At 49.3% G+C, this 26753-nt stretch overlaps 1 protein-coding gene across 8 annotated transcripts in view; it reads left to right on the top strand.

Moving 5' to 3' along the window:
* Positions 1-2643: 2643 nt before the first annotated feature.
* Positions 2644-26753, top strand: part of LOC141048589 (uncharacterized) — a 75693-nt gene continuing 51583 nt past the window's right edge. For 2 of the 8 annotated variants that reach the window (XM_073544330.1, XM_073544321.1), the window contains exon 1: positions 2710-2941. The gene's annotated coding sequence lies outside the window, so the exon portion shown is untranslated. Of the gene's footprint in view, positions 3099-26753 lie in introns of all 8 variants that reach the window. The other 6 variants (XM_073544329.1, XM_073544323.1, XM_073544327.1 and 3 more) reach the window with 6 other exon arrangements.

Genomic DNA, 26753 nt, shown 5'->3' with positions numbered 1-26753 from the left:
ACAGCCCCTTATCTATAGTATGCTGGCCCCATAGCTCCTTATCTATAGTGTGCTGGCCCTACAGCCCCTTATATATAGTATGACAGTCCAAAATACGCTTATCTATAGTATGCTGGTCCTACAGCCCCTTATCTATAGTATGATGGTACAACAGCCCCTTATCTATAGTATGATGGTCCAACAGCCCCTTATAGTATGATCGTCCCACAGCCCCTTATCTATAGCATGATGGTACCGCAGCCGCTTATCTATAGTATGCTGGCCCTACAGCCCCATATCTATAGTATGATGCCCCTACAGCCCCTTATCTATAGTATTCTGGCCCTACAGCCCCTTATCTATAGTATGACGGTCCAACAGCTGCTTATCTATAGTATGATGGCCCTACAGCCCCTTATCTATAGTATGATGGTCCAACAGCCCCTTATCTATAGTATAATGGTCCCACAGCCCCTTATCTATAGTATGCTGGCCCTACAGCCCCTTATCTATAGTATGATGGCCCTACAGCCCCTTATCTATAGTGTAATGGTCCCACAGCCCCTTATCTATAGTATGCTGGCCCTAGAGCCCCTTATCTAAAGTATGATGGTCCCACAGCCCCTTATCTATAGTATGCTGGCCCTACAGCCCCTTATCTATAGTATGCTGGCCCTACAGCCCCTTATGATGGCCCCACAGCCCCTTATCTATAGTATGCAGCCCTACAGCCTCTTATCTATAGTATGATGCCCCTACAGCCCCTTATCTACAGTATTCTGGCCCTACAGCGCCTTATCTACAGTATGATGCCCCTACAGCCCCTTATCTACAGTATTCTGGCCCTTCAGCCCCTTATCTATAGTATGATGGCCCTACAGCCCCTTATCTATAGTATGATGGTCCAACAGTCCCTTATCTGTGGTATGATGGTCCCACAGCCACTTACCTATAGTATGCTGGCCCTACAGCCCCTTATCTATAGTATGACGGTCCAACAGCCGTTTATCTATAGTATGATGGCCCTACAGCCCCTTATCTATAGTATGCTGGCCCCAGAGCTCCTTATCTATAGTGTGCTGGCCCTACAGCCCCTTGTCTATAGTGTGACGGTCCAAAATCCGCTTATCTATAGTATGCTGGTCCTACAGCCCCTTATCTATAGTATGATGGTACAACAGCCCCTTATAGTATGATCGTCCCACAGCCCCTTATCTATAGCATGATGGTACCGCAGCCGCTTATCTATAGTATGCTGGCCCTACAGCCCCTTATCTATAGTATGATGGTCCAACGCCGCTTATCTATAGCATGATGGCCCTACAGCCCCTTATCTATAGTATGCCGTCCCTACAGCCGCTTATCTATAGCATGATGGCCCTACAGCCCCTTATCTATAGTATGCCGTCCCTACAGCCCCTTATCTATAGCATGATGGCCCTACAGCCCCTTATCTATAGTATGCCGTCCCTACAGCCCCTTATCTACAGCCAAGCCTATCCTCACCATCAGGGGCTCTAGTGAAAACTACTTAAGTCATGACCCTCCAGTGTAAGGCTGGATTCACACTAGTGTTTTTTTGCGCTGCGTTTTTGCGCATACATGCGCATGTGTCCTTTCCCCCTATCTTTAAAATGGGTGCGCATGGTCTAGCGTTTGCACGCGTTATCCGTGCGCATGCGCTTCTTTGTAGTGTGCGCCCAGCCGCGCCGGACGCTACCTGTTGCATTTTTGGTCTGTCTGACCTGTCTAAAAAAAACGCATGCGCAAGGAATGTGCAAAAAAACACAATACAGTCTATGGGAACGCAGATGTGTGCAGGGACATGCGCAGGTCTGCGTTTTAAGAGTAAAAATGGCAAAAAAATGGTTAAAACACGAGCAAAAAAGCAGCAAACACATACAAAACGCATGATGCGTTTTTCGTATGCGTTTGCACTGCGCAAAAAAACGCTAGTGTGAAACTAGCCTTAGCCCGGCCTCTGGTGCAGTGGCCCACACCCACCACTCTCCCCTTCTGGATCCATGGCAGGAAGGGAAGCTAGCCTATGATTTGGGCTGCCCAATTTCCAGCAGGAGGCCCAGACAGGCCAGTGTCTGAAATGCTCTGGCTGGAATATGCGGTGAGGGTGCTGTACACGCCGGCTGGCCTGTACGTGGCTGACAGCTGGCCTGTACGTGGCTGACAGCTGGCCTGTACGTGGCTGACAGCTGGCCTGTACGTGGCTGACAGCTGGCCTGTACGTGGCTGACAGCTGGCCTGTACGTGGCTGACAGCTGGCCTGTACGTGGATGACAGCTGGCCTGTACGTGGATGACAGCTGGCCTGTACGTGGCTGACAGCTGGCCTGTACGTGGCTGACAGCCGTCCTGTACGTGGATGACAGCTGGCCTGTACGTGGCTGACAGCTGTCCTGTACGTGGATGACAGCTGGCCTGTACGTGGCTGACAGCTGTCCTGTACGTGGCTGACAGCCGTCCTGTACGTGGCTGACAGCTGTCCTGTACGTGGCTGACAGCTGGCCAACAGTGCTGGGGAGAGTCGCCGATGTGCGGAGGGGACTAATCGCTGGACTCCTGCAAGATCTGGAAAGCTTATTCTAGCGGAACCGTTTCTGGGACTGCACCTGGCTGCGATCTGTGCAACCTGCGGTTTCTGTATGATGAAAACCGTGCACACCTCACTACACACAGAAGACGCCATCAGTGCCCCCACTAGCCAGCAGGGTCTGCTATGTCCTCTGTGACGACCACCCAGGTGGAGTGGTTTTCCCTGGAGTCCGCGTCCTACCGCCAGTAGCGGTCCCCACTCCGCGTACACCGTGCGCACACGGACTGCTGAGGAGACGCTCCGTGCCTGACAGACATAACACACATAGCGCAATGAACAGGAAGCAGTGGAAAGTTTCCGGGGGAGGAGGATGCTCCGTCATTAACGATCTCCGGCCCGCACAGCTCTGGTGGTGAGTCGGCTTTGTATCCTGATCGGACATACTGTGTAAGGCGCCACTTCCCCTCAGTAATGCTACACTAGCCCACCGGCCTCCATGTATGAAAACCACAGGAGCCCACCGACAGGCCGGCGTCTCTCTACAGGAGCTGTCCGGCTTCCCTCCATATGTAAGGCTATGTGCACACTCGGGGCCGGTTTTAGGCAAAGTGGGGCCCTAGGCAAAGTTTAAAATGGGGACCCAAATGATAACATATTGCACATGACATAGAAGCATTTTGGTTGTATTTACATGCGCTGAGTTCAGGACGCTAAATGAGTGTGATCAACAATATTGAAATCGTTCAACGCTTGTTTCCCAGCCTCGTTCCACCATCTGAGAAAGAATGATGGGGACAGAACAATCACTAATGGATCACTAACAGGTCACCATACAGTATCATGTTATCAGCAGCACATCTACAGTTTACATCCCATTGTCCTCCATATAATATAATGTCCCCCATAGTCCTCCATATTGTATAATATACTCCCTATAGTCCTCAATATTGTATAATATACTCCCTATAGTCCTCAATATTGTATAATATACTCCCTATAGTCCTCCATATTGCATAATACACTCCGAATAGTCTTCCATATAATATAATGTGACCCATAGTCCTCCATATAGTATAATAGACTCCCCATAGTCCTCCATATAGAATAATACACTCCCCATAGTCCTCCATATATTAAAATACACTGCTCAGTCCTCCATATAGTATAATACACTCCTCATAGTGCTCCATATAGTATAATGCACCGCCATAGTCATCCATGTAGTACAATTCACTTCCCATAGTATAATACATGCCATAGTTCTTCATATAATGTATTCCCCGTAGTCCTCAATACAGTATAATGCAGCCACCCCATAGAGCATAATGCAGCCACTCCACAGAGTATAATGCAGCCCCGCCATACAATATAATGTAACCCCCATGGAATATAATGTAGCCCCCCTCTTATAGTATAATGCAGCCACCCCTTAGAGAATAGTGCAGATAACCCACAGAGTATAATGCAGCCACTCCACAGAATATAATTTAACCCCCCCCATAGAATATAATGCAGCCCCTCCATAGAATATATGGCAACCCCCTCATAGAGTATAATGCAGTCTCTTATATAGTATAATGTAGCCCCTCCATAGAATACAATGTAGTCCTCCTCATCTAGTATAATGCAACCCCATGGATTATAATGTAGCACCCTCATAAAGTAAAATATAGCCCCCATACAATATAATCTAGCCCCCATAGAATATAATGCAGCCCACCATAGAATACAATGTAGCCCCCTCATAGAGTATGATGCAATCACCCCCATAGAATAAAATAAATATAATACAGCCCCCCCATAGAATATAATGTAGCCCCAAATAGAATATAATACAGCCCACCTCCCCATAGAATATAATGTAACCCCCCATATTATATAACACAGCCTCCCCCATAGAATATAATGTATAGTTCAATGCGGCGGTGGGGGGACTCGGCACTGGGGGCAGGCGGCCCCCCTGCCTCACAGGGGTACCATAGTGGCTGCGTGATGTGCCATTAGCTGGGGGCCCCTGGGGGAGTGGGGGCCCTAGGCAGCTGCCTGGTTTGCCTGCCCCTAACGCCAGCCCTGTGCACACTATGCAGAAAATGTCTGCATAAAAACCAGACTCCTTCCCAGAAAACACGACTTTTTCCCGCGCGTCCCCAGACACATAGAAAATAGCTAGAAAGGCGGAATTTTCCGCAAAATTAATGAGCATATGTTTCTTACCGTAAAATGCATTAAAATGAATGGGAAGCTTCTTTTAAGCGTTTTTTCAGCTGATTTTTATGGTAAATCCACGTGAAAAACGTGAAAAAAAACGCTGTGTGTGAAAACAGCCTAATACTACAGGAGCGGGCGGCTTCCCTCTATATGTAATACTACAGGAGCGGGCGGCTTCCCTCTATGTGTAATACTACAGGAGCGGGCGGCTTCCCTCTATGTGTAATACTACAGGAGCGGCCGGCTTCCCTCTATATGTAATACTACAGGAGCGGCCGGCTTCCCTCTATATGTAATACTACAGGAGCGGGCGGCTTCCCTCTATATGTAATACTACAGGAGTGGGCTCTTCCTTCCCTCTATATGTAATACTACAGGAGGGGGCGGCTTCCCTCTATATGTAATACTACAGGAGCAGCCGGCTTCCCTCTATATGTAATACTACAGGAGCGGGCGGCTTCCCTCTATATGTAATACTACAGGAGCGGCCGGCTTCCCTCTATATGTAATACTACAGGAGCGGCCGGCTTCCCTCTATATGTAATACTACAGGAGCGGGCGGCTTCCCTCTATATGTAATACTACAGGAGCGGGAGGCTTCCCTCTATATGTAATACTACAGGAGCGGCCGGCTTCCCTCTATATGTAATACTACAGGAGCGGGCGGCTTCCCTCTATATGTAATACTACAGGAGCGGCCGGCTTCCCTCTATATGTAATACTACAGGAGCGGCCGGCTTCCCTCTATATGTAATACTACAGGAGTGGGCTCTGCCTCCCCTCTATATGTAATACTACAGGAGTGGGCGGCTTCCCTCTATATGTAATACTACAGGAGTGGGCTCTGCCTCCCCTCTATATGTAATACTACAGGAGTGGGCGGCTTCCCTCTATATGTAATACTACAGGAGCGGGCGGCTTCCCTCTATATGTAATACTACAGGAGCGGCCGGCTTCCCTCTATATGTAATACTACAGGAGTGGGCTCTGCCTTCCCTCTATATGTAATACTACAGGAGCGGGCTGCTTCCCTCTATATGTAATACTACAGGAGCGGGCGGCTTCCCTCTATATGTAATACTACAGGAGTGGGCTCTGCCTTCCCTCTATATGTAATACTACAGGAGCGGGCTGCTTCCCTCTATATGTAATACTACAGGAGCGGGCGGCTTCCCTCTATATGTAATACTACAGGAGTGGGCTCTGCCTTCCCTCTATATGTAATACTACAGAAGGGGGCGGCTTCCCTCTATATGTAATACTACAGGAGCAGCCGGCTTCCCTCTATATGTAATACTACAGGAGCGGGCGGCTTCCCTCTATATGTAATACTACAGGAGCGGGCGGCTTCCCTCTATATGTAATACTACAGGAGCGGCCGGCTTCCCTCTATATGTAATACTACAGGAGTGGGCTCTGCCTTCCCTCTATATGTAATACTACAGGAGCCGGCAGCTTCCCTCTATATATAATACTACAGGAGCGGGCAGCTTCCCTCTATATGTAATACTACAGGAGCGGGCGGCTTCCCTCTATATGTAATACTACAGGAGCGGCCGGCTTCCCTCTATATGTAATACTACAGGAGCGGCCGGCTTCCCTCTATATGTAATACTACAGGAGCGGGCCGGCTTCCCTCTATATGTAGTACTACAGGAGTGGGCGGCTTCCCTCTATATGTAATACTACAGGAGTGGGCTCTGCCTCCCCTCTATATGTAATACTACAGGAGTGGGCGGCTTCCCTCTATATGTAATACTACAGGAGCGGGCGGCTTCCCTCTATATGTAATACTACAGGAGCGGCCGGCTTCCCTCTATATGTAATACTACAGGAGTGGGCTCTGCCTTCCCTCTATATGTAATACTACAGGAGCGGGCTGCTTCCCTCTATATGTAATACTACAGGAGCGGGCGGCTTCCCTCTATATGTAATACTACAGGAGTGGGCTCTGCCTTCCCTCTATATGTAATACTACAGGAGCGGGCTGCTTCCCTCTATATGTAATACTACAGGAGTGGGCGGCTTCCCTCTATATGTAATACTACAGGAGTGGGCGGCTTCCCTCTATATGTAATACTACAGGAGTGGGCTCTGCCTCCCCTCTATATGTAATACTACAGGAGTGGGCGGCTTCCCTCTATATGTAATACTACAGGAGCGGGCGGCTTCCCTCTATATGTAATACTACAGGAGCGGCCGGCTTCCCTCTATATGTAATACTACAGGAGTGGGCTCTGCCTTCCCTCTATATGTAATACTACAGGAGCGGGCTGCTTCCCTCTATATGTAATACTACAGGAGCGGGCGGCTTCCCTCTATATGTAATACTACAGGAGTGGGCTCTGCCTTCCCTCTATATGTAATACTACAGGAGCGGGCTGCTTCCCTCTATATGTAATACTACAGGAGCGGGCGGCTTCCTTCTATATGTAATACTACAGGAGTGGGCTCTGCCTTCCCTCTATATGTAATACTACAGAAGGGGGCGGCTTCCCTCTATATGTAATACTACAGGAGCAGCCGGCTTCCCTCTATATGTAATACTACAGGAGCGGGCGGCTTCCCTCTATATGTAATACTACAGGAGCGGCCGGCTTCCCTCTATATGTAATACTACAGGAGTGGGCTCTGCCTCCCCTCTATATGTAATACTACAGGAGTGGGCGGCTTCCCTCTATATGTAATACTACAGGAGCGGGCTGCTTCCCTCTATATGTAATACTACAGGAGCGGGCGGCTTTCCTCTATATGTAATACTACAGGAGTGGGCTCTGCCTTCCCTCTATATGTAATACTACAGGAGCGGGCTGCTTCCCTCTATATGTAATACTACAGGAGCGGGCGGCTTCCCTCTATATGTAATACTACAGGAGTGGGCTCTGCCTTCCCTCTATATGTAATACTACAGGAGCGGGCTGCTTCCCTCTATATGTAATACTACAGGAGCGGGCGGCTTCCCTCTATATGTAATACTACAGGAGTGGGCTCTGCCTTCCCTCTATATGTAATACTACAGGAGCGGGCTGCTTCCCTCTATATGTAATACTACAGGAGCGGGCGGCTTCCCTCTATATGTAATACTACAGGAGTGGGCTCTGCCTTCCCTCTATATGTAATACTACAGGAGCCGGCAGCTTCCCTCTATATATAATACTACAGGAGCGGGCAGCTTCCCTCTATATGTAATACTACAGGAGCGGGCGGCTTCCCTCTATATGTAATACTACAGGAGTGGGCTCTGCCTTCCCTCTATATGTAATACTACAGGAGCGGGCTGCTTCCCTCTATATGTAATACTACAGGAGCAGCCGGCTTCCCTCTATATGTAATACTACAGGAGCGGGCGGCTTCCCTCTATATGTAATACTACAGGAGCGGCCGGCTTCCCTCTATATGTAATACTACAGGAGTGGGCTCTGCCTCCCCTCTATATGTAATACTACAGGAGTGGGCGGCTTCCCTCTATATGTAATACTACAGGAGTGGGCTCTGCCTCCCCTCTATATGTAATACTACAGGAGTGGGCGGCTTCCCTCTATATGTAATACTACAGGAGCGGGCGGCTTCCCTCTATATGTAATACTACAGGAGCGGCCGGCTTCCCTCTATATGTAATACTACAGGAGTGGGCTCTGCCTTCCCTCTATATGTAATACTACAGGAGCGGGCTGCTTCCCTCTATATGTAATACTACAGGAGCGGGCGGCTTCCCTCTATATGTAATACTACAGGAGTGGGCTCTGCCTTCCCTCTATATGTAATACTACAGGAGCGGGCTGCTTCCCTCTATATGTAATACTACAGGAGCGGGCGGCTTCCCTCTATATGTAATACTACAGGAGTGGGCTCTGCCTTCCCTCTATATGTAATACTACAGAAGGGGGCGGCTTCCCTCTATATGTAATACTACAGGAGCAGCCGGCTTCCCTCTATATGTAATACTACAGGAGCGGGCGGCTTCCCTCTATATGTAATACTACAGGAGCGGCCGGCTTCCCTCTATATGTAATACTACAGGAGTGGGCTCTGCCTCCCCTCTATATGTAATACTACAGGAGTGGGCGGCTTCCCTCTATATGTAATACTACAGGAGTGGGCTCTGCCTCCCCTCTATATGTAATACTACAGGAGTGGGCGGCTTCCCTCTATATGTAATACTACAGGAGCGGGCTGCTTCCCTCTATATGTAATACTACAGGAGCGGGCGGCTTTCCTCTATATGTAATACTACAGGAGTGGGCTCTGCCTTCCCTCTATATGTAATACTACAGGAGCGGGCTGCTTCCCTCTATATGTAATACTACAGGAGCGGGCGGCTTCCCTCTATATGTAATACTACAGGAGTGGGCTCTGCCTTCCCTCTATATGTAATACTACAGGAGCGGGCTGCTTCCCTCTATATGTAATACTACAGGAGCGGGCGGCTTCCCTCTATATGTAATACTACAGGAGTGGGCTCTGCCTTCCCTCTATATGTAATACTACAGGAGCCGGCAGCTTCCCTCTATATATAATACTACAGGAGCGGGCAGCTTCCCTCTATATGTAATACTACAGGAGCGGGCGGCTTCCCTCTATATGTAATACTACAGGAGCGGCCGGCTTCCCTCTATATGTAATACTACAGGAGCGGCCGGCTTCCCTCTATATGTAATACTACAGGAGCGGGCCGGCTTCCCTCTATATGTAGTACTACAGGAGCGGGCGGCTTCCCTCTATATGTAATACTACAGGAGCGGGCGGCTTCCCTCTATATGTAATACTACAGGAGTGGGCTCTGCCTTCCCTATATGTAATACTACAGGAGCGGCCGGCTTCCCTCTATATGTAATACTACAGGAGCAGGCCGGCTTCCCTCTATATGTAATACTACAGGAGTGGGCTCTGCCTTCCCTATATGTCATACTACAGGAGCGGCAGGCTTCCCTCTATATGTAATACTACAGGAGCAGGCCGGCTTCCCTCTATATGTAATACTACAGGAGTGGGCTCTGCCTTCCCTATATGTCATACTACAGGAGCGGCAGGCTTCCCTCTATATGTAATACTACAGGAGCAGGCCGGCTTCCCTCTATATGTAATACTACAGGAGCGGCCGGCTTCCCTCTATATGTAATACTACAGGAGCGGCCGGCTTCCCTCTATATGTAATACTACAGGAGCCGGCAGCTTCCCTCTATATGTAATACTACAGGAGTGGGCTCTGCCTCCCCTCTATATGTAATACTACAGGAGCGGCCGGCTTCCCTCTATATGTAATACTACAGGAGCGGCCGGCTTCCCTCTATATGTAATACTACAGGAGCGGCCGGCTTCCCTCTATATGTAATACTACAGGAGCAGGCCGGCTTCCCTCTATATGTAATACTACAGGAGCGGGCGCCTTCCCTCTATATGTAATACTACAGTAGTGGGCTCTGCCTTCCCTCTATATGTAATACTACAGGAGCAGGCCGGCTTCCCTCTATATGTAATACTACAGGAGCGGCCGGCTTCCCTCTATATGTAATACTACAGGAGCAGGCCGGCTTCCCTCTATATGTAATACTACAGGAGCGGGCGCCTTCCCTCTATATGTAATACTACAGGAGTGGGCTCTGCCTTCCCTCTATATGTAATACTACAGGAGCAGGCCGGCTTCCCTCTATATGTAATACTACAGGAGCGGGCGGCTTCCCTCTATATGTAATACTACAGGAACGGCCAGCTTCCCTCTATCTGTAATACTACAGGAGCGGGCGGCTTCCCTCTATATGTAATACTACAGGAGCGGCCGGCTTCCCTCTATATGTAATACTACAGGAGCGGGCGGCTTCCCTCTATATGTAATACTACAGGAGCGGCCGGCTTCCTTCTGTATGTAATACTACAGGAGCGGCCGGCTTCCTTCTATATGTAATACTACAGGAGCGGCCGGCTTCCCTCTATATGTAATACTACAGGAGTGGGCTCTGCCTCCCCTCTATATGTAATACTACAGGAGTGGGCGGCTTCCCTCTATATGTAATACTACAGGAGCGGGCTGCTTCCCTCTATATGTAATACTACAGGAGCCGGCAGCTTTCCTCTATATGTAATACTACAGGAGTGGGCTCTGTCTTCCCTCTATATGTAATACTACAGGAGCGGCCGGCTTCCCTCTATATGTAATACTACAGGAGTGGGCTCTGCCTCCCCTCTATATGTAATACTACAGGAGTGGGCGGCTTCCCTCTATATGTAATACTACAGGAGCGGGCTGCTTCCCTCTATATGTAATACTACAGGAGCGGGCGGCTTTCCTCTATATGTAATACTACAGGAGTGGGCTCTGCCTTCCCTCTATATGTAATACTACAGGAGTGGGCTGCTTCCCTCTATATGTAATACTACTGGAGCGGGCGGCTTCCCTCTATATGTAATACTACAGGAGTGGGCTCTGCCTTCCCTCTATATGTAATACTACAGGAGTGGGCAGCTTCCCTCTATATGTAATACTACAGGAGCGGACGGCTTCCCTCTATATGTAACACTACAGGAGCGGACGGCTTCCCTCTATATGTAACACTACAGGAGCGGCCGGCTTCCCTCTATATGTAATACTACAGGAGTGGACTCTTTCTCCCCTCTGCTTGTAATACTACAGGAGCCGGCAGCTTCCCTCTATATGTAATACTACAGGAGCCGGCAGCTTCCCTCTATATATAATACTACAGGAGCGGGCAGCTTCCCTCTATATGTAATACTATAGGAGCGGGCGGCTTCCCTCTATATGTAATACTACAGGAGCAGCCGGCTTCCCTCTATATGTAATACTACAGGAGCAGGCCGGCTTCCCTCTATATGTAATACTACAGGAGCGGACGGCTTCCCTCTATATGTAATACTACAGGAGCGGGCCGGCTTCCCTCTATATGTAATACTACAGGAGCGGGCCGGCTTCCCTCTATATGTAATACTACAGGAGCGGGCCGGCTTCCCTCTATATGTAATACTACAGGAGTGGGCTCTGCCTTCCCTATATGTAATACTACAGGAGCGGCCGGCTTCCCTCTATATGTAATACTACAGGAGCAGGCCGGCTTCCCTCTATATGTAATACTACAGGAGTGGGCTCTGCCTTCCCTATATGTAATACTACAGGAGCGGCCGGCTTCCCTCTATATGTAATACTACAGGAGCGGGCCGGCTTCCCTCTATATGTAATACTACAGGAGCGGGCCGGCTTCCCTCTATATGTAATACTACAGGAGCGGGCCGGCTTCCCTCTATATGTAATACTACAGGAGCGGGCAGCTTCCCTCTATATGTAATACTACAGGAGCGGCCGGCTTCCCTCTATATGTAATACTACAGGAGCGGCCGGCTTCCCTCTATATGTAATACTACAGGAGCAGGCCGGCTTCCCTCTATATGTAATACTACAGGAGCGGCCGGCTTCCCTCTATATGTAATACTACAGGAGCGGCCGGCTTCCCTCTATATGTAATACTACAGGAGCAGGCCGGCTTCCCTCTATATGTAATACTACAGGAGCGGCCGGCTTCCCTCTATATGTAATACTACAGGAGCGGCCGGCTTCCCTCTATATGTAATACTACAGGAGCGGCCGGCTTCCCTCTATATGTAATACTACTGGAGCCGGCGGCTTCCCTCTATATGTAATACTACGGGAGTGGGCTCTGCCTCCCCTCTATATGTAATACTACAGAAGTGGACTCTGCCTCCCCTCTATATGTAATACAACAGGAGCGGGCGGCTTCCCTCTATATGTAATACTACAGGAGTGGGCGGCTTCCCTCTATATGTAATACTACAGGAGTGGACTCTTCCTCCCCTCTATATGTAATACTACAGGAGCGGGCTATGTGTCTCCCCTCTGCTTGTAATACTACAGGAGCCGGCAGCTTCCCTCTATATGTAATACTACAGGAGCCGGCAGCTTCCCTCTATATATAATACTACAGGAGCGAGCAGCTTCCCTCTATATGTAATACTACAGGAGCCGGCAGCTTCCCTCTATATGTAATACTACAGGAGTGGGCCGGCTTCCCTCTATATGTAATACTACAGGAGCGGCCGGCTTCCCTCTATATGTAATACTACAGGAGCGGCCGGCTTCCCTCTATATGTAATACTACAGGAGCAGGCCGGCTTCCCTCTATATGTAATACTACAGGAGCGGCCGGCTTCCCTCTATATGTAATACTACAGGAGCGGGCGGCTTCCCTCTATATGTAATACTACAGGAGCGGGCCGGCTTCCCTCTATATGTAATACTACAGGAGCGGGCAGCTTCCCTCTATATGTAATACTACAGGAGCGGCCGGCTTCCCTCTATATGTAATACTACAGGAGCGGCCGGCTTCCCTTTATATGTAATACTACAGGAGCAGGCCGGCTTCCCTCTATATGTAATACTACAGGAGCGGCCGGCTTCCCTCTATATGTAATACTACAGGAGCGGCCGGCTTCCCTCTATATGTAATACTACAGGAGCAGGCCGGCTTCCCTCTATATGTAATACTACAGGAGCGGCCGGCTTCCCTCTATATGTAATACTACAGGAGCGGCCGGCTTCCCTCTATATGTAATACTACAGGAGCAGGCCGGCTTCCCTCTATATGTAATACTACAGGAGCGGCCGGCTTCCCTCTATATGTAATACTACAGGAGCGGGCGGCTTCCCTCTATATGTAATACTACAGGAGCCGGCGGCTTCCCTCTATATGTAATACTACGGGAGTGGGCTCTGCCTCCCCTCTATATGTAATACTACAGAAGTGGACTGTGCCTCCCCTCTATATGTAATACAACAGGAGCGGGCGGCTTCCCTCTATATGTAATACTACAGGAGTGGGCGGCTTCCCTCTATATGTAATACTACAGGAGTGGACTCTTCCTCCCCTCTATATGTAATACTACAGGAGCGGGCTATGTGTCTCCCCTCTGCTTGTAATACTACAGGAGCCGGCAGCTTCCCTCTATATGTAATACTACAGGAGCCGGCAGCTTCCCTCTATATATAATACTACAGGAGCGAGCAGCTTCCCTCTATATGTAATACTACAGGAGCCGGCAGCTTCCCTCTATATATAATACTACAGGAGCGGGCAGCTTCCCTCTATATGTAATACTACAGGAGCGGGCGGCTTCCCTCTATATGTAATACTACAGGAGCGGGCGGCTTCCCTTTATATGTAATACTACAGGAGCAGCCGGCTTCCCTCTATATGTAATACTACAGGAGCGGGCCGGCTTCCCTCTATATGTAATACTACAGGAGTGGGCTCTGCCTTCCCTATATGTAATACTACAGGAGCCGCCGGCTTCCCTCTATATGTAATACTACAGGAGCAGGCCGGCTTCCCTCTATATGTAATACTACAGGAGTGGGCTCTGCCTTCCCTATATGTAATACTACAGGAGCGGCCGGCTTCCCTCTATATGTAATACTACAGGAGCAGGCCGGCTTCCCTCTATATGTAATACTACAGGAGCGGGCGGCTACCCTCTATATGTAATACTACAGGAGCCGGCAGCTTCCCTCTATATGTAATACTACAGGAGCGGGCGGCTTCCCTCTATATGTTATACTACAGGAGCAGGCCGGCTTCCCTCTATATGTAATACTACAGGAGCAGGCCGGCTTCCCTCTATATGTAATACTACAGGAGCAGGCCGGCTTCCCTCTATATGTAATACTACAGGAGCGGGCGGCTTCCCTCTATATGTAATACTACAGGAGCGGGCGGCTTCCCTCTATATGTAATACTACAGGAGCGGGCGGCTTCCCTCTATATGTAATACTACAGGAGCGGGCGGCTTCCCTCTATGTGTAATACTACAGGAGCGGGCGGCTTCCCTCTATATGTAATACTACAGGAGCGGGCGCCTTCCCTCTATATGTAATACTACAGGAGCGGGCGGCTTCCCTCTATATGTAATACTACAGGAGCGGGCGGCTTCCCTCTATATGTAATACTACAGGAGCGGCCAGCTTCCCTCTATATGTATTACTACAGGAGCGGGCTCTGCCTCCCCTCTAAATGTAATACTACAGGAGCAGCCAGCTTTCCTCTATATGTAATACTACAGGAGCGGGCTCTGCCTCCCCTCTAAATGTAATACTACAGGAGCAGCCAGCTTTCCTCTATATGTAATACTACAGGAGCGGGCTCTGCCTTCCCTCTATATGTAATACTACAGGAGTGGGCTCTGCCTCCCCTCTATATGTAATACTACAGGAGCGGGCGGCTTCCCTCTATATGTAATACTACAGGAGTGGGCTCTGCCTTCCCTCTATATGTAATACTACAGGAGCGGTCGGCTTCCCTATATGTAATACTACAGGAGTGGGCTCTGCCTCCCCTCTATATGTAATACTACAGGAGTGGGCTCTGCCTCCCCTCTATATGTAACACTACAGGAGCGGCCGGCTTTCCTCTATATGTAATACTACAGGAGTGGGCTCTGCCTCCCCTCTATATGTAATACTACAGGAGCGGCCGGCTTTCCTCTATATGTAATACTACAGGAGTGGGCTCTGCCTCCCCTCTATATGTAATACTACAGGAGCGGGCGGCTTCCCTCTATATGTAATACTACAGGAGCAGCCGGCTTCCCTCTATATGTAATACTACAGGAGTGGGCTCTGCCTCCCCTCTATATATAATACTACAGGAGCGGGCGGCTTCCCTCTATATGTAATACTACAGGAGCGGGCGGCTTCCCTCTATATGTAATACTACAGGAGCAGCCGGCTTCCCTCTATATGTAATACTACATGAGTGGGCTCTGCCTCCCCTCTATATATAATACTACAGGAGCGGCCGGCTTCCCTCTATATGTAATACTACAGGAGCGGCCGGCTTCCCTCTATATGTAATACTACAGGAGCGGCCGGCTTCCCTCTGTATGTAATACTACAGGAGCGGCCGGCTTCCCTCTATATGTAATACTACAGGAGCGGGTTCTGTGTCTCCCCTCTGCTTGTAATACTACAGGAGTGGGCGGCTTCCCTCTATATGTATTACTACAGGATTGGGCAGCTTCCCTCTATATGTAATACTACAGGAGTGGGCTCTGTCTCCCCTCTATATGTAATACTACAGGAGCGGCCGGCTTCCCTATATGTAATACTACAGGAGTGGACTCTGCCTCCCCTCTATATGTAATACTACAGGAGTGGGCTCTGCCTCCCCTCTATATGTAATACTACAGGAGCGGCCGGCTTCCCTCTATATGTAATACTACAGGAGCGGCCGACTTCCCTCTATATGTAATACTACAGGAGCGGCCGGCTTTCCTCTATATGTAATACTACAGGAGCGGCCGGCTTCCTTCTATATGTAATACTACAGGAGCGGCCGGCTTCCTTCTATATGTAATACTACAGGAGCGGCCGGCTTCCTTCTATATGTAATACTACAGGAGCGGCCGGCTTCCTTCTATATGTAATACTACAGGAGCGGCCGGCTTCCTTCTATATGTAATACTACAGGAGCGGCCGGCTTCCCTCTATATGTATTACTACAGGAGCGGGCTCTGCCTCCCCTCTAAATGTAATACTACAGGAGCAGCCAGCTTTCCTCTATATGTAATACTACAGGAGCGGGCGGCTTCCCTCTATATGTAATACTACAGGAGCGGCCGGCTTCCCTCTATATGTAATACTACAGGAGCGGGCTCTGCCTTCCCTCTATATGTAATACTACAGGAGTGGGCTCTGCCTCCCCTCTATATGTAATACTACAGGAGCGGGCGGCTTCCCTCTATAAGTATTACTACAGGAGTGGGCAGCTTCCCTCTATATGTATTACTACAGGAGCGGGCGGCTTCCCTCTATATATAATACTACAGGAGCGGCCGGCTTCCCTCTATATGTAATACTACAGGAGCGGCCGGCTTCCCTCTATATGTAATACTACAGGAGCGGCCGGCTTCCCTCTGTATGTAATACTACAGGAGCGGCCGGCTTCCCTCTGTATGTAATACTACAGGAGCGGCCGGCTTCCCTCTATATGTAATACTACACGAGCGGGTTCTGTGTCTCCCCTCTGCTTGTAATACTACAGGAGTGGGCGGCTTCCCTCTATATGTATTACTACAGGATTGGGCAGCTTCCCTCTATATGTAATACTACAGGAGTGGGCTCTGTCTCCCCTCTATATGTAATACTACAGGAGCGGCCGGCTTCCCTATATGTAATACTACAGGAGTGGACTCTGCCTCCCCTCTATATGTAATACTACAGGAGTGGGCTCTGCCTCCCCTCTATATGTAATACTACAGGAGCGGCCGGCTTCCCTCTATATGTAATACTACAGGAGCGGCCGACTTCCCTCTATATGTAATACTACAGGAGCGGCCGGCTTTCCTCTATATGTAATACTACAGGAGCGGCCGGCTTCCTTCTATATGTAATACTACAGGAGCGGCCGGCTTCCTTCTATATGTAATACTACAGGAGCGGCCGGCTTCCTTCTATATGTAATACTACAGGAGCGGCCGGCTTCCTTCTATATGTAATACTACAGGAGCGGCCGGCTTCCTTCTATATGTAATACTACAGGAGCGGCCGGCTTCCCTCTATATGTATTACTACAGGAGCGGGCTCTGCCTCCCCTCTAAATGTAATACTACAGGAGCAGCCAGCTTTCCTCTATATGTAATACTACAGGAGCGGGCGGCTTCCCTCTATATGTAATACTACAGGAGCGGCCGGCTTCCCTCTATATGTAATACTACAGGAGCGGGCTCTGCCTTCCCTCTATATGTAATACTACAGGAGTGGGCTCTGCCTCCCCTCTATATGTAATACTACAGGAGCGGGCGGCTTCCCTCTATAAGTATTACTACAGGAGTGGGCAGCTTCCCTCTATATGTATTACTACAGGAGCGGGCGGCTTCCCTCCATATGTAATACTACAGGAGCGGCCGGCTTCCCTCTATATGTAATACTACAGGAGCGGGCGGCTTTCCTCTATATGTAATACTACAGGAGCGGGCGGCTTTCCTCTATATGTAATACTACAGGAGCGGGCGGCTTTCCTCTATATGTAATACTACAGGAGCGGGCGGCTTTCCTCTATATGTAATACTACAGGAGCGGGCGGCTTCCCTCTATATGTAATACTACAGGAGCGGGCGGCTTCCCTCTATATGTAATACTACAGGAGCGGCCGGCTTTCCTCTATATGTAATACTACAGGAGCGGCCGGCTTTCCTCTATATGTAATACTACAGGAGCGGCCGGCTTTCCTCTATATGTAATACTACAGGAGCGGGCGGCTTCCCTCTATATGTAATACTACAGGAGCGGGCGGCTTCCCTCTATATGTAATACTACAGGAGCGGGCGGCTTCCCTCTATATGTAATACTACAGGAGCGGGCGGCTTCCCTCTATATGTAATACTACAGGAGCGGGCGGCTTCCCTCTATATGTAATACTACAGGAGCGGGCGGCTTCCCTCTATATGTAATACTACAGGAGCGGGCGGCTTCCCTCTATATGTAATACTACAGGAGCGGGTTCTGTGTCTCCCCTCTGCTTGTAATACTACAGGAGTGGGCGGCTTCCCTCTATATGTATTACTACAGGATTGGGCAGCTTCCCTCTATATGTAATACTACAGGAGTGGGCTCTGTCTCCCCTCTATATGTAATACTACAGGAGCGGCCGGCTTCCCTATATGTAATACTACAGGAGTGGACTCTGCCTCCCCTCTATATGTAATACTACAGGAGTGGGCTCTGCCTCCCCTCTATATGTAATACTACAGGAGCGGCCGGCTTCCCTCTATATGTAATACTACAGGAGCGGCCGACTTCCCTCTATATGTAATACTACAGGAGCGTCCGGCTTTCCTCTATATGTAATACTACAGGAGCGGCCGGCTTCCTTCTATATGTAATACTACAGGAGCGGCCGGCTTCCTTCTATATGTAATACTACAGGAGCGGCCGGCTTCCTTCTATATGTAATACTACAGGAGCGGCCGGCTTCCTTCTATATGTAATACTACAGGAGCGGCCGGCTTCCTTCTATATGTAATACTACAGGAGCGGCCGGCTTCCCTCTATATGTATTACTGCAGGAGCGGGCTCTGCCTCCCCTCTAAATGTAATACTACAGGAGCAGCCAGCTTTCCTCTATATGTAATACTACAGGAGCGGCCGGCTTCCTTCTATATGTAATACTACAGGAGCGGCCGGCTTCCCTCTATATGTATTACTGCAGGAGCGGGCTCTGCCTCCCCTCTAAATGTAATACTACAGGAGCAGCCAGCTTTCCTCTATATGTAATACTACAGGAGCGGGCGGCTTCCCTCTATATGTAATACTACAGGAGCGGCCGGCTTCCCTCTATATGTAATACTACAGGAGCGGGCTCTGCCTTCCCTCTATATGTAATACTACAGGAGCGGGCTCTGCCTCCCCTCTATATGTAATACTACAGGAGCGGGCGGCTTCCCTCTATAAGTATTACTACAGGAGTGGGCAGCTTCCCTCTATATGTATTACTACAGGAGCGGGCGGCTTCCCTCCATATGTAATACTACAGGAGCTGCCGGCTTCCCTCTATATGTAATACTACAGGAGCGGGCGGCTTTCCTCTATATGTAATACTACAGGAGCGGGCGGCTTTCCTCTATATGTAATACTACAGGAGCGGGCGGCTTTCCTCTATATGTAATACTACAGGAGCGGGCGGCTTTCCTCTATATGTAATACTACAGGAGCGGGCGGCTTTCCTCTATATGTAATACTACAGGAGCGGGCGGCTTCCCTCTATATGTAATACTACAGGAGCGGGCGGCTTCCCTCTATATGTAATACTACAGGAGCGGCCGGCTTTCCTCTATATGTAATACTACAGGAGCGGGCGGCTTTCCTCTATATGTAATACTACAGGAGCGGGCGGCTTCCCTCTATATGTAATACTACAGGAGCGGCCGGCTTTCCTCTATATGTAATACTACAGGAGCGGGCGGCTTCCCTCTATATGTAATACTACAGGAGCGGGCGGCTTCCCTCTATATGTAATACTACAGGAGCGGGCGGCTTTCCTCTATATGTAATACTACAGGAGCGGGCGGCTTCCCTCTATATGTAATACTACAGGAGCGGGCGGCTTCCCTCTATATGTAATACTACAGGAGCGGGCGGCTTCCCTCTATATGTAATACTACAGGAGCGGGCGGCTTCCCTCTATATGTAATACTACAGGAGCGGGCGGCTTCCCTCTATATGTAATACTACAGGAGCGGGCGGCTTCCCTCTATATGTAATACTACAGGAGCGGGCGGCTTCCCTCTATATGTAATACTACAGGAGCGGGCGGCTTCCCTCTATATGTAATACTACAGGAGCGGGCGGCTTCCCTCTATATGTAATACTACAGGAGCGGGCGGCTTCCCTCTATATGTAATACTACAGGAGTGGGCTCTGCCTCCCCTCTATATGTAATACTACAGGAGCGGCAGGCTTCCCTCTATATGTAATACTACAGGAGCGGCCGGCTTCCCTCTATATGTAATACTACAGGAGCGGCCGGCTTCCCTCTATATAATACTACAGGAGCGGGCTCTGTGTCTCCTCTCTGCTTCTAATACTACAGGAGCGGGCGGCTTCCCTCTATATGTATTACTACAGGAGTGGGCAGCTTCCCTCTATATGTAATACTACAGGAGTGGGCTCTGTCTCCCCTCTATATGTAATACTACAGGAGCGGCCGGCTTCCCTATATGTAATACTACAGGAGTGGACTCTGCCTCCCCTCTATATGTAATTCTACAGGAGTGGGCTCTGCCTCCCCTCTATATGTAATACTACAGGAGCGGGCGGCTTCCCTCTATATGTAATACTACAGGAGTGGGCTCTGTCTCCCCTCTATATGTAATACTACAGGAGTGGGCAGCTTCCCTCTATATGTATTACTACAGGAGCGGGCGGCTTCCCTCTATATGGTATACTACAGGAGCGGCTGGCTTCCCTCTATATGTAATACTACAGGAGCGGGCGGCTTTCCTCTATATGTAATACTACAGGAGCGGGCGGCTTTCCTCTATATGTAATACTACAGGAGCAGGCCGGCTTTCCTCTATATGTAATACTACAGGAGCAGGCCGGCTTCCCTCTATATGTAATACTACAGGAGCAGGCTGCTTCCCTCTATATGTAATACTACAGGAGCTGCCGGCTTCCCTCTATATGTAATACTACTGGAGCGGGCTCTGCCTTCCCTATATGTAATACTACAGGAGTGGGCTCTGCCTCCCCTCTATATTTAATACTACAGGAGCGGCCGGCTTCCCTCTATATGTAATACTACAGGAGCGGGCGCCTTCCCTCTATATGTAATACTACAGGAGCGGCCGGCTTCCCTCTATATGTAATACTACAGGAGCGGGCGGCTTTCCTCTATATGTAATACTACAGGAGCGGGCGGCTTTCCTCTATATGTAATACTACAGGAGCGGGCGGCTTTCCTCTATATGTAATACTACTGGAGCGGGCGGCTTCCCTCTATATGTAATACTCCAGGAGCGGCCGGCTTCCCTCTATATGTAATACTACAGGAGCGGCCGGCTTCCCTCTATATGTAATACTCCAGGAGCGGCCGGCTTCCCTCTATATGTAATACTACAGGAGCGGCCGGCTTCCCTCTATATGTAATACTACAGGAGCGGCCGGCTTCCCTCTATATGTAATACTACAGGAGCGGGCGCCTTCCCTATATGTAATACTACAGGAGTGGGCTCTGCCTCCCCTCTATATGTAATACTACAGAAGCAGCCGGCTTCCCTCTATATGTAATACTACAGGAGTGGGCTCTGTCTCCCCTCTATATGTAATACTACAGGAGCGGGCGCCTTCCCTCTATATGTAATACTACAGGAGTGGGCGGCTACCCTCTATATGTAATACTGCAGGAGCGGGCGGCTTCCCTCTATATGTAATACTACAGGAGCAGCCGGCTTCCCTCTACATGTAATACTACAGGAGCGGGCGGCTTCCCTCTATATGTAATACTACAGGAGCGGGCGGCTTCCCTCTATATGTAATACTACAGGAGCGGGATGCTTCCCTCTATATGTAATACTACAGGAGTGGGCTCTGCCTTCCCTCTATATGTAATACTACAGGAGCGGCCGGCTTCCCTCTATATGTAATACTACAGGAGCGGGTCGGCTTCTCTCTATATGTAATACTACAGGAGCGGGCCGGCTTCCCTCTATATGTAATACTACAGGAGCGGCCGGCTTCCCTCTATATGTAATACTACAGGAGCGGGCTCTGCCTCCCCTCTATATGTAATACTACAGGAGCCGGCCGGCTTCCCTCTATATGTAATACTACAGGAGCGGGCGGCTTCCCTCTATATGTAATACTACAGGAGCGGCCGGCTTCCCTCTATATGTAATACTACAGGAGCGGGCCGGCTTCCCTCTATATGTAATACTACTGGAGCGGGCTCTGCCTTCCCTATATGTAATACTACAGGAGTGGGCTCTGCATCCCCTCTATATGTAATACTACAGGAGCGGGCGGCTTTCCTCTATATGTAATACTACAGGAGCCGGCAGCTTCCCTCTATATATAATACTACAGGAATCATAGAATCATAGAATCGTAGAGTTGGAAGGGACCTCCTGGGCCATCTGGTCCAACCCCCTGCTCAAAGCAGGATTCGCTAAATCATCCCAGTCAGATGTCTGTCCAGCCTCTGTTTGAAGACTTCCATTGAAGGAGAACTCACCACTTCTCGTGGCAGCCTGTTCCACTCATTGATCACTCTAACTGTCAAAAAGTTTTTTCTAATATCTAATCTGTGTCTCCTCCCATTCAGTTTCATCCCATTGCTTCTAGTCTTTCCTTGTGCAAATGAGAATAAAGTTGATCCTTCTACAATGTGACAGCCCTTTAGATATTTGTAGACAGCTATTAAGTCTCCTCTCAGTCTTCTCTTTTGCAAACTAAACATTCCCAAATCCTGCAACCTTTCCTCATAAGACAGGGTTTGCAGACCGGTCACCATTCTGGTCGCTCTTTTCTGAACTTGCTCCAGTTTGTTGATGTCTTTTTTAAAATGTGGTGGACTCTGCCTCCCCTCTATATGTAATTCTACAGGAGCGGCCGGCTTCCCTCTATATGTAACACTACAGGAGGGGCGGCTTCCCTCTATATGTAATACTACAGGAGGGGCGGCTTCCCTCTATATGTAATACTACAGGAGGGGCGGCTTCCCTCTATATGTAATACTACAGGAGCGGGTCGGCTTCTCTCTATATGTAATACTACAGGAGCGGGCCGGCTTCCCTCTATATGTAATACTACAGGAGCGGGCTGCTTCCCTCTATATGTAAATGTAATACTACAGGAGCGGGTGGCTTCCCTCTATATGTAATACTACAGGAGGGGCGGCTTACCTCTATATGTAATACTACAGGAGCGGGCGGCTTCCCTTTATATGTAATACTACAGGAGCGGGCGGCTTCCCTTTATATGTAATACTACAGGAGCTGGTCGGCTTCCCTCTATATGTAATACTGCAGGAGCGGCCGGCTTCCCTCTATATGTAATACTACAGGAGCGGGCGGCTTCCCTCTATATGTAATACTACAGGAGCGGGCGGCTTCCCTCTATATGTAATACTACAGGAGTGGGCTCTGCCTCCCCTCTATATGTAATACTACAGGAGCGGCCGGCTTACCTCTATATGTAATACTACAGGAGCGGGCGGCTTCCCTCTATATGTAATACTACAGGAGGGGCGGCTTCCCTCTATATGTAATACTACAGGAGGGGCGGCTTCCCTCTATATGTAATACTATAGGAGCGGGCGGCTTCCCTCTATATGTAATACTACAGGAGCGGGTCGGCTTCCCTCTATATGTAATACTGCAGGAGCGGGTCGGCTTCCCTCTATATGTAATACTGCAGGAGTGGGCGGCTTCCCTCTATATGTAATACTACAGGAGCGGGGCGGCTTACCTCTATATGTAATACTACAGGAGCGGGCGGCTTCCCTTTATATGTAATACTACAGGAGCGGGCTCTGCCTCCCCTCTATATGTAATACTACAGGAGCCGGCCGGCTTCCCTCTATATGTAATACTACAGGAGCGGGCGGCTTCCCTCTATATGTAATACTACAGGAGCGGCCGGCTTCCCTCTATATGTAATACTACAGGAGCGGGCCGGCTTCCCTCTATATGTAATACTACTGGAGCGGGCTCTGCCTTCCCTATATGTAATACTACAGGAGTGGGCTCTGCATCCCCTCTATATGTAATACTACAGGAGCGGGCGGCTTTCCTCTATATGTAATACTACAGGAGCCGGCAGCTTCCCTCTATATATAATACTACAGGAATCATAGAATCATAGAATCGTAGAGTTGGAAGGGACCTCCTGGGCCATCTGGTCCAACCCCCTGCTCAAAGCAGGATTCGCTAAATCATCCCAGTCAGATGTCTGTCCAGCCTCTGTTTGAAGACTTCCATTGAAGGAGAACTCACCACTTCTCGTGGCAGCCTGTTCCACTCATTGATCACTCTAACTGTCAAAAAGTTTTTTCTAATATCTAATCTGTGTCTCCTCCCATTCAGTTTCATCCCATTGCTTCTAGTCTTTCCTTGTGCAAATGAGAATAAAGTTGATCCTTCTACAATGTGACAGCCCTTTAGATATTTGTAGACAGCTATTAAGTCTCCTCTCAGTCTTCTCTTTTGCAAACTAAACATTCCCAAATCCTGCAACCTTTCCTCATAAGACAGGGTTTGCAGACCGGTCACCATTCTGGTCGCTCTTTTCTGAACTTGCTCCAGTTTGTTGATGTCTTTTTTAAAATGTGGTGGACTCTGCCTCCCCTCTATATGTAATTCTACAGGAGCGGCCGGCTTCCCTCTATATGTAATACTACAGGAGCGGGGCGGCTTACCTCTATATGTAATACTACAGGAGCGGGCGGCTTCCCTTTATATGTAATACTACAGGAGCGGGCGGCTTCCCTTTATATGTAATACTACAGGAGCTGGTCGGCTTCCCTCTATATGTAATACTGCAGGAGCGGCCGGCTTCCCTCTATATGTAATACTACAGGAGCGGGCGGCTTCCCTCTATATGTAATACTACAGGAGCGGGCGGCTTCCCTCTATATGTAATACTACAGGAGTGGGCTCTGCCTCCCCTCTATATGTAATACTACAGGAGCGGCCGGCTTCCCTCTATATGTAATACTACAGGAGCGGCCGGCTTCCCTCTATATGTAATACTACAGGAGCGGGCTCTGCCTTCCCTCTATATGTAATACTACAGGAGTGGGCTCTGCCTCCCCTCTATATGTAATACTACAGGAGCGGGCGGCTTCCCTCTATAAGTATTACTACAGGAGTGGGCAGCTTCCCTCTATATGTATTACTACAGGAGCGGGCGGCTTCCCTCTATATATAATACTACAGGAGCGGCCGGCTTCCCTCTATATGTAATACTACAGGAGCGGCCGGCTTCCCTCTATATGTAATACTACAGGAGCGGCCGGCTTCCCTCTGTATGTAATACTACAGGAGCGGCCGGCTTCCCTCTGTATGTAATACTACAGGAGCGGCCGGCTTCCCTCTATATGTAATACTACACGAGCGGGTTCTGTGTCTCCCCTCTGCTTGTAATACTACAGGAGTGGGCGGCTTCCCTCTATATGTATTACTACAGGATTGGGCAGCTTCCCTCTATATGTAATACTACAGGAGTGGGCTCTGTCTCCCCTCTATATGTAATACTACAGGAGCGGCCGGCTTCCCTATATGTAATACTACAGGAGTGGACTCTGCCTCCCCTCTATATGTAATACTACAGGAGTGGGCTCTGCCTCCCCTCTATATGTAATACTACAGGAGCGGCCGGCTTCCCTCTATATGTAATACTACAGGAGCGGCCGACTTCCCTCTATATGTAATACTACAGGAGCGGCCGGCTTTCCTCTATATGTAATACTACAGGAGCGGCCGGCTTCCTTCTATATGTAATACTACAGGAGCGGCCGGCTTCCTTCTATATGTAATACTACAGGAGCGGCCGGCTTCCTTCTATATGTAATACTACAGGAGCGGCCGGCTTCCTTCTATATGTAATACTACAGGAGCGGCCGGCTTCCTTCTATATGTAATACTACAGGAGCGGCCGGCTTCCCTCTATATGTATTACTACAGGAGCGGGCTCTGCCTCCCCTCTAAATGTAATACTACAGGAGCGGCCGGCTTCCTTCTATATGTAATACTACAGGAGCGGCCGGCTTCCCTCTATATGTATTACTACAGGAGCGGGCTCTGCCTCCCCTCTAAATGTAATACTACAGGAGCAGCCAGCTTTCCTCTATATGTAATACTACAGGAGCGGGCGGCTTCCCTCTATATGTAATACTACAGGAGCGGCCGGCTTCCCTCTATATGTAATACTACAGGAGCGGGCTCTGCCTTCCCTCTATATGTAATACTACAGGAGTGGGCTCTGCCTCCCCTCTATATGTAATACTACAGGAGCGGGCGGCTTCCCTCTATAAGTATTACTACAGGAGTGGGCAGCTTCCCTCTATATGTATTACTACAGGAGCGGGCGGCTTCCCTCCATATGTAATACTACAGGAGCGGCCGGCTTCCCTCTATATGTAATACTACAGGAGCGGGCGGCTTTCCTCTATATGTAATACTACAGGAGCGGGCGGCTTTCCTCTATATGTAATACTACAGGAGCGGGCGGCTTTCCTCGATATGTAATACTACAGGAGCGGGCGGCTTTCCTCTATATGTAATACTACAGGAGCGGGCGGCTTCCCTCTATATGTAATACTACAGGAGCGGGCGGCTTCCCTCTATATGTAATACTACAGGAGCGGCCGGCTTTCCTCTATATGTAATACTACAGGAGCGGCCGGCTTTCCTCTATATGTAATACTACAGGAGCGGCCGGCTTTCCTCTATATGTAATACTACAGGAGCGGCCGGCTTCCCTCTATATGTAATACTACAGG

This window comes from Dendrobates tinctorius, unplaced genomic scaffold, assembly GCF_039654945.1.
Source record: "Dendrobates tinctorius isolate UK_male_01 unplaced genomic scaffold, ASM3965494v1 ptg000137l, whole genome shotgun sequence".
Classification (NCBI taxonomy): Eukaryota; Metazoa; Chordata; class Amphibia; order Anura; family Dendrobatidae; genus Dendrobates; species Dendrobates tinctorius.
Note: the sequence above shows the minus strand (reverse complement) of the source record. Positions and strands in the feature narration are given on the sequence as shown.